We start from the raw sequence: 11,475 nt of genomic DNA, 5'->3' as shown, positions 1-11,475 counted from the left end.
GAAGTTATGACCGTTTTACGGAGACTGCCAGAACTTGGTTTCCTGCGAAAATCTGACTCCAGCTCTGATCTTCTCGACTGTATCCCGCTCAATTCCCAACGTTGGATGGACAACGAGCTATGGAAATTCCCAAGACAGAATGGCCACACACGTTTCCTGCGCCTCCCTCTGCTCTCAAAACCCTAATTTTTATCAGTGTGTTTTCCTGAGAGCTGACAGCTGTATTTAATAGAATTAAATACGTAGGAGGCGCCAGAAATAATGTAGGAGGCGTTCCTTCTCTCCTTCTAGGGCTAGGAGACTTTGGGCCAGTCCAGGGACCAGATACAAGGAATAAAGATGGGCCTCAAATAAATTAATTTATCTATGGTCAGCCCAGACCATAATTAATTTATAAATATCAGTTCATTCCACTAGAGAACCGATACTGACTTACCCCTTTATTGCCGGTGATGAGTCGGGGGCTTGTATTTAGACTTATTAAATCTCCGTATTTAAAATATCCGACATCCATTAATTAATTAGAGCTCTGACAGCTTAAATTAATTAATCTCTTTATAATTCCTTAAGCAGTACCACTCAAACTTTATTATTACGCCTGAACTTAATCAACCTGCAGGGTTTAGCGTAATAAACCTTATTGAACTCCTTAAGGGGATGTCATTATCCTATATCGGATACGGGTACTAATACAGATAATCAAATATGATATATCAACCGCTATCACCCAAGATACAGAGTACTCGAGTTAGTATATAACCTTCACCCATAGTAAGTCAAAGTGATATACGAGTTAACATATATATCTGAATACTTATTAGTATTAAGATTTATAAGTCACCGAGATCTTGATTCTTCACTTAAGTCAGATAGAAGAATACATCTCAAACTGTGGTCCTATCAATACGTAATGACGTACCAGTATAGACAAGTAGTCAAGACAAACTACTTCCATCTATACTGCAGCCTAAACCAATAACTTGTCCTAGAGTTATTTCGGCTGTGATCATATTATATCTCTTAAGGTTATTCCAATTATATGGTCTTCTGTGATCTACAACACACCATATAATCTACTTATATAGAGATAAAGAACATACATATGCAATCATGAACACAATCAGATAGGAGATTAGATAGTGAACTTAGGAAACATTGTATACAAGCATAAAACGTTCTTGCTTTCAGTATACAAATCCAACACACTGTTGATTACATAAATTCTCTTAGACCTTAGGCAAACCTTGTTTATCCAAAGCCTAGGTCAAACTAACTGCAAAGAACTTGTTCTTTGAAGTTTAGTTGGCAAGTTTTCAAACCTCCCTTCAACCGACTGAATCGAGTGTTTGTGTTGTGAAGGAGTTCAGAAAGGCGTTCTATCTCTGCGAGATCCTAGTGCCCAGTGCGTGCTAGGAGTGAGAAATCCAACAAGGTGTGTTGGTACTGAAGATTGGATCTTCGGTTGTTTCGGTTGTGTGCACCCGTAAGCACATGTCCAGGTTTGCAGTGCACCAGTAAGCACTTGCAGAGTGAAGTTGTTGGTCTGATCAACCGACCGTGGATGTAGGAAGTATTTTCTGAACCACGTAAAAATCTCTGTGTTATTTACAGCTTTCAGTATTTACGTTCTTACCTGTGCTCTTCCTTTCATAAACTGAAAATTGATTAATTGCAAAGAGAAACTTAAGACTAACAACGTGCTCAACTCACAGGCTATTGCGAAACAAAAGTTTTTCGCTGTGTGTGTTATCAGTCTGACTGATCTATCCTCTGATAGTCAGCAAGATTTATAACATCTTTGTTTATCAAACTCGACTGAAGCCTTGCGTGCATCAGTTAAGTTCTTTTGACTTAACTGATAACTCCTTACTGAAGAGTATTCAGTATCAGTCGTCAACCTTGTTTTGGTCAAAACTCTTTGTAGTAAACAGGTATCAGAGTTTGTGTTTGAAGTTTCGTTTTGATCTCTTGTAAAGATCGAAAATAGCCTATAGGTGTATTCCCCCCCCCCCCAATACACCTATTCGAGACCCTCCAGACCTAAGAATTGGTATCAGAGCAGGTTGTTCGCAAGAACAATTCTGTTTTAATTAGGTTTTAACTGAACTAGATCCTTGAGAGGGTTATTTTCCCTGGTCAAAATTTTCTCAAGATTTTTATTGAGGTTGCATGTTATGTGTTCTTTTCTTTGTTCCTGTGTGTTTCCTTTTCTCTTCCTCATGAACAGGATCAAGAAAGACTCCTCCAGCGACTATATCAAAACATTCTTTCGAGGAGTCAACGAGCTCGAAATTGGGCCACTGGATTTTGACCTCAACGACAGACTCATCTTTCCAGAAGAAAGTCAGAGTCCAACCCACTCACCTCCAGGAGAAACTTGCAAATATGATCAAGTTCGTCAAGAGTATCAAGACCTAAGAATGAGATTTGAAAATCTCCTTAGGGAGCACAGGCAAATCATCAAAGAAATTCTCCTTGTGCAAGATGCTCAAAGGAACGTCATGCGCTATATCTCAGACGAAGACGAAGTTGATAACAGAAACGTTCAAGAGCGCAGACTGATCAACAAGCTGAAACTTCTACAGTCCCAAAAGCAAGAACTCCTAACTCATCTTGAAGAAACAGAAATGAACTTCAAGAAAAAATTGGAAATTTTTGAAAGAGTGATCCATGAAGCAATTTTGCTGACCAGAAGAAAGATGAAACAAGTGAAGCAGGTGCAATAACAGTCAAACCGGAGTGCCCAAAGAAGAATCAGTCATCTATTAAGGGGGAGCTTCCACTGCACTTAACGTCCAATTCAAAACTCGTTGATGTGTAAGTTTCTCTTAATGAGCTCATAAGCGTTAATGACTATTTTTCATCTATGACTCTCCACTGAAAACTATTAAAAGGCTGATTTGTCATGATAATATCTTTTCCTTCTTGTTTAATGGTACTTAAAGCATCACCAACGCTAGGTGCGAAGGCCGGATCGAACCCGGCCTATCGCACCCAGCGGCGTTGCTGCACCCGGGTGTGAAGGGAGTGGGGCGATGGAACGCACCAGGCTGCTGTGGGAGCGAAGGAGGGGGCGTGTTTACACGCGCCCCTTTTCAAACCAAAAAAAAAGGAAAATTGAAAAAAAAAATTAAAATCGGCAGTAGCCGTTTTTTTCTATCCGTTTTTTTTGTATCCGTTGGCTTTTTTTTTTTTAATTCTTATAGCACCTCTATATATATATCAACAAATACCTCAAACATTCATCATTCTCCTCATTTTCTTCTTCATCTTCTACTTATATTATTTCAACAAATAGCAATGGAAGGTGATTGGAGCAACTATTGGCGTGAACACCCTCAAAATCCATCCCCCGGCGAATCAAATGCTTCCAGGCAAGGATTCTCGCCGTTCACGCAAGAATCGAATGCCTTTCAAGCGGCGGCCACCAATTTGAACCCCCGCTTTTCCGCCGTTGCCGACCCTGAGCCCGACGTGGAGGAGATTGCTTCTATGCCGGCGGCCAAACGTAGCAACTATTATCCGCCAGAAACGGTGCTAATTTGCCGTTTGTATTACGAGCACACCCACGACTCTGTGGTGGGTGTCGACCAAAAAGGGGCGAAGTTTTGGGGCTCCCTCTGCACCCAATACAACGCTGAAAAGCCCCGAGGATCTATTTCACGCGACGTCACGCAAATCAAATCTCACTTTCAACGGGTGGCGAAGGATTCGAACAGGTTTGAGGCCATGCACAAAAAATGTCACGATCAATGGAAATCAGGCATGAGTGATGGTCAAATCGTGGAGCAAGCAGAGACAATGTGGCTAGCCGAGTACCGTGTTCCGTTCCGGTATCCGCATGCATGGAAGATCTTGCGCGAGTCCAAGAAATTTGCAAGTCTCGGCGAGGATGTCCACTCTGATGTCCATTCGGACAAACGATCAAAGGGCTCCGACGGTCTTCCCACAACGACTTCTAGCGATGTGAGTATCTCCACCAGGCCCCAAGGGCAAAAGGCGGCCAAGAGAGACAAACGGAAAGGCAAGAAAAAGGCCGAAGAGACGTCGGAGGATAACCAAAAAGCTCTCGGGTACATGGCGAATATGGTGACTGCAATGGAAACGTTCTCCCAAGTTCAACGTGACCTCGCCGATAGCATGTTGATGAGCCGGGACACCTCTCAAATGAATCCCGACGAATTGGCGTTTCACATGTGCAAGGTGGCGGAGATCAAGCAACGAAACAACATCCGCTAGATTTTTAGGATTTTTTATTTTATGTTTGTTTTAATTTAAGTAATTTAAGATTTTAATTTCTTGTATTGCAACTTTATTTCAATCAATGTAGGATTTGAATTTGAATTCAATGAAATTTTAATTTATAAATTATTGTAAATTTAAAATGAAAACTAGAATAAAACTATATCAAAAATAAAATAAAATCCATTGCACCCAAGTGGGTGCAATACCATTGTTGGAGTGGGTGCAATAGAAGTGGGACCATGGCTATTGCACCCACTATGGGTGCAAGGGTTGTTGATGCTCTTAGAATTTTTGTCTAAATATGTTTGTCACACGTTCGCACGATCCCGCCCTTTTTACTAACAAACGGATTGATCCACATGAAGGAATATTAAACTGAATTAATGCTCCGTTTGCCCGATGATCGTTTCTTGGATTATTATTAATTTATCATACAACGATTAATCCTAACATGCTCCTATGAATTTAAGTGCTGCACGTTGGAGTTCCGAAATACCTGAAGAATTCAGAAGAATTCGTCAAACTCGCAACTGAACAGACCAGTCAGCTTCAAGCCTTCGTTTGAAGCCTCAAACGTCCTCAAATCGTATTCTGCCCAGAAATACGACTTCTTCGTCTTCGAGAGAGATTTCCGTGGCTGCCTGTTTCACCTGAATCGGAGTTCTGTGGAGGAAGTTATGGTCGTTCTCCTGAAACTGCCAGAACTTGATTTCCTGCGAAAAATCTGACTCCAGCTCTGATCTTCTGAACTGTATCCCGCTCAGCTTTCACCGTTGGATGGACAACGTTCTATGAAAGTCCCAGGAGAGAAAAGTGCTATGCACGATCGGCGCTACTCACTGCTCTCAAAAACCCTAATTTTATCTGTATGTTTTCCTGAGAGCTGACAGCTGTATTTATAATAAAATAAATACGTGTGAGGCGCCTGATCTCTGTGCTAGGCGTTTTTCTTCTCCATCTTCGGCTAGGAGACTTTGGGCCAGTCCAGGGACCAGATACAAGGAATAAAGATGGGCCTCAAATAAATTAATTATCTATGGTCAGCCCAGACCATAATTAATTTATAAATATCAGTTCATTCCACTCGAGAACCAATATTAACTTACCCCTTTATTGCCGGTGATGAGTCGGGGCTTGTATTTAGACTTATTAAATCCCCGTATTTAAAATATCCGACATCCATTAATTAATTAGAGCTCTGACAGCTTAAATTAATTAATCTCTTTGTAATCCTTAAGCAGTACCACTCAAACCTTATTATTGCGCCTAAACTTAATCAACCTGCAGGGTTTAGCGCAATAAATATTATTGAGCTCCTTAAGGGGATGTCATTATCCTATATCGGATACGAGTACTAATACAGATAATCAAATATCATATATTAACCACTATCACCCAAGATACAGAGTACTCAAGTTACTATATAACTCTCACTCATAGTAAATCAAAGTGATACACGAATTAACATATATATTCGAAATCTTATTAGTATTAAGATTTTATTAAGTCACCGAGATCTTGATTCTTCACTTAAGTTAGACAGAAGAATACATCTCACTGTGGTCCTATCAATACGTTATGACGTACCAGTATAGACAAGTAGTCAAGATAAACTACTTCCATCTATACCGCAGCCTAAATCGATGACTCGTCCTAAAGTCATCTCGGCTGTGATCATATTATATCTCTTAAGGTTAATCCAATTATATGGTCTTCTGTGATCTACAACACACCATATAATCTACTTGTATAGAGATAGAGAACATATATATGCAATCATGAACACAATCAGATAGGAGATTGGATAGTGAACTTAGGAAACATTGTATACAAGCATAAAACGTTCTTGCTTTCAGTATACAAATCCAACACCACACGTGTCACGTCTCTATTTGCACGGATTTCAAAAGATCATTGAAACCGCCTTGTGCACGATCTTCCACATTCTCTTCAAAATCATTTCATCTTCTGTAAAAAGATTTACTCAATCTCTGAGAGCTCATTCGCTTCAAATTAAAAAGTGTCTTCTTTTCTCTCGACTCACCGTGAAATCCACAGTTCAATCTCTGTGAGAAAATTTCAAGATTTTTGCATAAACCCTTCTTCTCAAACTCCACTCATGGCAAGATCTTTGAAATCCGCCTCTCAACAAGTTGTTTGTTTCGAACCCTTCGTCACAACTGAGGCTCTCTAAAAACTTTCTGAATACGACAAGATTAATGAGATCTTGAGCTGACATGGATGGACAAAGTTTTTTCACAATGCACCAGAATTCCTTCTCGACGAACAGATCATCAAAATGTTCTATGACACCATTCAGATTGATGAGTCGACTGGTGACTACACAACAGACATCAACATCTTCACCAACGAAGATTTTTCGGAGTCAATAAAGTTTACTATCAACATCTCTCAAGCAGCAAGAGAACTGTTCAATCTTCCTGCTGAAGGACCTGCTCCATTCTTCTCAGATAAAGAAGCCACCAACCTCATGAGACAAGCCCTGATGGATGATGCCTCCTCCTACTTGAACATCAAGAACGTCTAGAGCATGTCAAGACTGCATCCCCATCTTAGACCCATTGTCCAAAATTATCAAGAAATGCTGGTTTGGCAATCTTGGATCACCTGATCATCTGTCAAGACCGCACAAACTTGTACTGATCACACTACTTCAAGAAGGCCCATTCAACTGGAAAAGGGCATATCTTCAAATTCTTGCTGAAGAAAATAGAGAAACTCATTCCTCCAGACATTTACGTCAAGGGACAAGAGTGTCATCATTGATCATTCATAGCACGAAAAGAATTCAATGCTTCTGGAAGAACACCGCCAAAGTGTCTTCAACAATTCATCTCTTTCAAGGGCAAAAGAGCTCAACCAGAGGGATTCCCTGTGTGATTAGTGAAACCCCTGTTTCAACTACATAGGCTCACTACAGAACTCGAGGCTCAGTCAAAAGGAACCTCGACAGTTCTTCAACTCCAGTCAAGATCTTTCTTGACTCTCATCAGCAACAATTCAATGAACACTCTGAAGAAGCTGCACAGAAGACGTTAGAGGAAGTACCAATTCCGAATGACAAAACTTCTCATCAAACACCGTCATCCTCTGTTGTTCCTCCACAACGTCAAGAAGAACAACAGCCAAACAGGTCACAAGCGGCTAACAAAGAAGGTAGTCCAACAGAAGAGCTTCATCCTCCTCTCACCGGATTCTTCCAATTCTGCCTTGAAGGCTTCAACAAAAAGGTCAAGTTTGCAGAACTTGCTGATCTCAATGCTGCATCTTCATCCTCAGTGACTCCGCTCGCTCTTCTCAAGAACTATCTAACAATTTTTTCTCAACACTGTGTCTCTACCACTTTTTCTTCAATCATGGCAACCGAACATGCTGAAGAATTTCAAGACCTCGTCAGATACTTCTTCTTCATCTTCGTTAAGACGATGCCCAGATCCAGATTTCATGGAATTGACGAAGTTCTTTCAAACGCTGAAATGGACGCTCTCGAAGACAGTGTCTTTGATAAATTCAAAGTCACAAATCTCTGGGATGCAATCCATGATTGGTCTCCCAACTTTAGACAGTACCTGGTGTCAAAAGGTCTTCTCAAGGAAGATCACAACAATGATGATGAAACTCATCCTGAGTTTCCAACTCGTCAAACTCTTCCTTCCGATACAGTGAATGAAGACTCAACTGATGAAGTTCCGAAATCAGCAAGGCCTCTCTCTGATGAAAAAATTCAAATGCTAGATGAAAGGCTGCTCATACAAGAAAATGAGACCTACGATCTCAAAGTCAAACTTGTCCTCCTTGAATCTATTGTCATAGATCTTCAACAGCAATTGGGAATTCAGACCAAAGACAACGTCGTGCCTGAATCTCACGACATCAAGAAGCAAGAAGAGGACAAGAAGGAAAAGGGAAAAAAACTGCAGAGACAACTGAAAGTCCACAGAAGAAATCAAGAAAGAAACTACGCATCAACTAAAGATAAAAGAAGGTTAAGAATGTCAATTGTCTTTAACTTCATACTTGTAAATGATGTTCTAGAGCTGTTTTGACAACCTCCTTTTGTTTAGTTTTGTTTTGCAATTTTTTACTGTTGATGCATTGGAACTAGTTTATCCTTGCTTATGTTTGTTTCTCCCATTTTATCCACTTCAGTCAACTTTTCTGTTGATTACTGGTTGTCAAACTAAGGGGGAACGTTGTTCAGTTCAAATCAGCTAATGATATGCTTCCTGACTGATTGTTGAGAACTTGACTGAAATGCTCTTAACATTAACTGATAAGAGTTGAGATGACTTTTTGCTGTTAACTGGTGACCATGTTTTCTTGATGAACGAGATTAATTCAAAATACCTTATTTGAACTTATCTTTTTCTGATCATCGCATGATTGGTTCTCCGCCTTTTTTCCTGAGTAAGAGATTACGTCAAATATTCTTCATCATTTAAAATCTCTTATTTTAAGGTATTTCTCTGACGGGCATTTATTACGGATTTCAAAAATCATTAAATACGATTTGGCGCGCGGACTTCAAACCGCCGATGTCTTTTCAATTGCCCTTAGTAACTGCTCATCTTCCACGATCACACTTTGTCACCACGTCTCACATTTGCACTCTGTCACCACAAACCACGTCTCACATCCTACTCTTTCTCTCTCGCATTCCAACTAACCACCCTCCACAGCCATCAACTATGAGATTTTTCCAGTCCCAAAACTCTTTTTCTGCAGATTCACAAAAATGACCAAATCCGATGGAAAGAAGTTTGACACCAAGGAAATCGACTACACCACCAAAAGAATCAGATACGAACAGTCTCTTGATACTCCATCTTTTCAGAAGAAGCCGGAGCACCTTGAAGTAGAAGAAGTTCTGACTCGACATCAATGGATGAAGTTCGTGACCAGGGAAGCAAATTACCTTCTCACTGATGCTGTCAAACAATTCTATCAGAATCTGCGTTTCGATGATTCTGGCGAGCTCCTCTCCAAAATTACAGTCTACACTGCATCAGACCTCTCTGACAAACAAGAAGAAAATCTAAATGTTACAAACATTGTCAGAGATCTGTTCAATCTTCCGAACAGTGGTCCGTCACTCTTATCTCTTTCAGATGAAGAAGCAAATGCCACTCTCAAATCTGCCTTGAAGAAAGCAGACGAGTCAACTGAAGGAACTCTCGTTCTATCTCTACTCAAGCCTGAATACTCTCTGTTAGGCAAAATCATTCAAAAGTGCTGGATAGGCGCAACAGGAACTCCGGACAAGGCTTCTCAGCCCCAGAAGAATATTCTGGCCGCTCTCTTCAAGGAAGGACCCTTCAACTGGGAAGAGGCTTATCTCAATCTCCTCTTCAACGAGCCTCGCAACTCCAAGCCTGCAAACTTGCTCAGACAGGGAAATAGGGTTTCCCAAATCATCATACAAGGGACGAAGAAATTCCCTGTAGTTTTCTGGCCGGAGATGCTGTCATTTACTGACAGCTTTCGACTTCTCAAGATTGTGAAAGGTGGACCTAAGCCTTTCAAGAAGACAAAGGTAATTGTTCTCTCCTCTCCTGAGTCCAATGAATCATAACTCCCTGAACCCCCCACTTCTGAGCATCCCATTCCCCATACCTCAAACGTACCTCATCATCCTCGCTCCTCTCTTCCGAAAACTACATCCAAAAATATCCCCAAACCAAAGCCCAAAGCTGTTTCCAGAACTCCAATCTCTTCCAAATCCAAAGGAAAGGCTGTACTGCAGACTCCTTCTGAACCTACTCCCACTGGTTCATCAGCAAGAATCCAAGCAGTCACAGCAATGCAGTCTGAAGCCAGACAAGATGCAACAAATCACTTACTGCATATTCTTAGTGATTTTGATACCTCTCTAGAAGTCTACCAGAATCTTCACAGACTTCTTACCTACACCTTCCTGAAGATGACTCCCTGCCCTCAGGTCAATGATCTTCAAAGCATTGAAACTGAACATTCATTTGAATTTGAAGAAGCCTCTCTGATCAGCATCTTCCAATTCACCAGAGTGTGGGATGTGATCTATGGCTTTGACAAGTTCGCCATAGATTATCTTGAATCACGACGCTACTCCAAGAACACCCTGATTCTCAACATAGATACTGGAACATCCACTTCGAGAATCGTTGAAGAGACTCTAGTCCTTGATTCTGTTGCTCCATCGCCTTCTCCTCATCAAAATTCAGAACCAGAAGTCACTCTTCAAGAAGCCCCTGCATCTGAGTCTGCTCCTCAAGCTGACTCTGCAACTTGTTTCGCTTCTTCGGATCAGCTAATGACTGATCCAATCGGTCAGTCAATGACAAAAACATCAACTGACATGCCATCTTTCCTTGAGGATATTCAGCCCGGTGATTTTGACAAGGCTAAAAATCCGAGCTCCCCTCCTGCAGCTGAGATGAAATCAGTTGACGATACTGATCCCTCCTCTCTGGAAGGACGTCTTGAGGACATCACAGTAACTCCTCGACCTTCCTCACCGCCAATCTTCACCACTGATGAGCCCACTCCAACCGAGGGCCACAACATCAGATAATGACGCACTTTTGCTCCTTCCTTTCCCACAGATGAAGAAGTGTTCCCTCCTGCTCCAACCATAGCCACTGATGTTGCTACATCATCTTATGAAGCTTCAACCTCTCAAGGGCAAGCACAGGCACCTCTTGCTCCTCCTGAGCAACCAGATGAAGTCATCGAACTCACTCGCAAACCAGGTGTCATTCGATATGACTCAGATGTTGACACTGATGGCTATCTCACTGAATGGAAAAAGAGAGAACCTGTCCATTCTCAGTTCAAAATCCCTGAAGGCACTGAGAATCCAATTGATGCCTTGCTGGATGTCATCTCTGATCAACAATACGCGATTGAGACGCTCAAGCATGAGAGAGAACGTCAGGACATCTACGGCGCCAAGTTCCTAAGGTATCTCATTGTTGTTGAAGCACAGGCCCAAGATGACATGATCAATCATGATGCTAGCATCATCGCTCTCCGAAGAATAATTCTGTGAGCAGAAATTGATCATCTTAATCTCAAAAATGACCTGGTTCCAGTTCAAGAGGGATTTCCAAAAGCTCAAAAGGACATCAACGAGCTACAGCAACAAGTCTTGGAAGCAGAGATAAAATCCAAGCAACAACTTCTCGATCTCGAAAATCACCTTGGAAAACTCCGCATCGAATTCATGACTGC

Source organism: Salvia miltiorrhiza, chromosome 5 (assembly GCF_028751815.1).
Source record: "Salvia miltiorrhiza cultivar Shanhuang (shh) chromosome 5, IMPLAD_Smil_shh, whole genome shotgun sequence".
In the NCBI taxonomy this organism is placed as follows: Eukaryota; Viridiplantae; Streptophyta; class Magnoliopsida; order Lamiales; family Lamiaceae; genus Salvia; species Salvia miltiorrhiza.
This window is presented reverse-complemented; position numbering follows the sequence as displayed.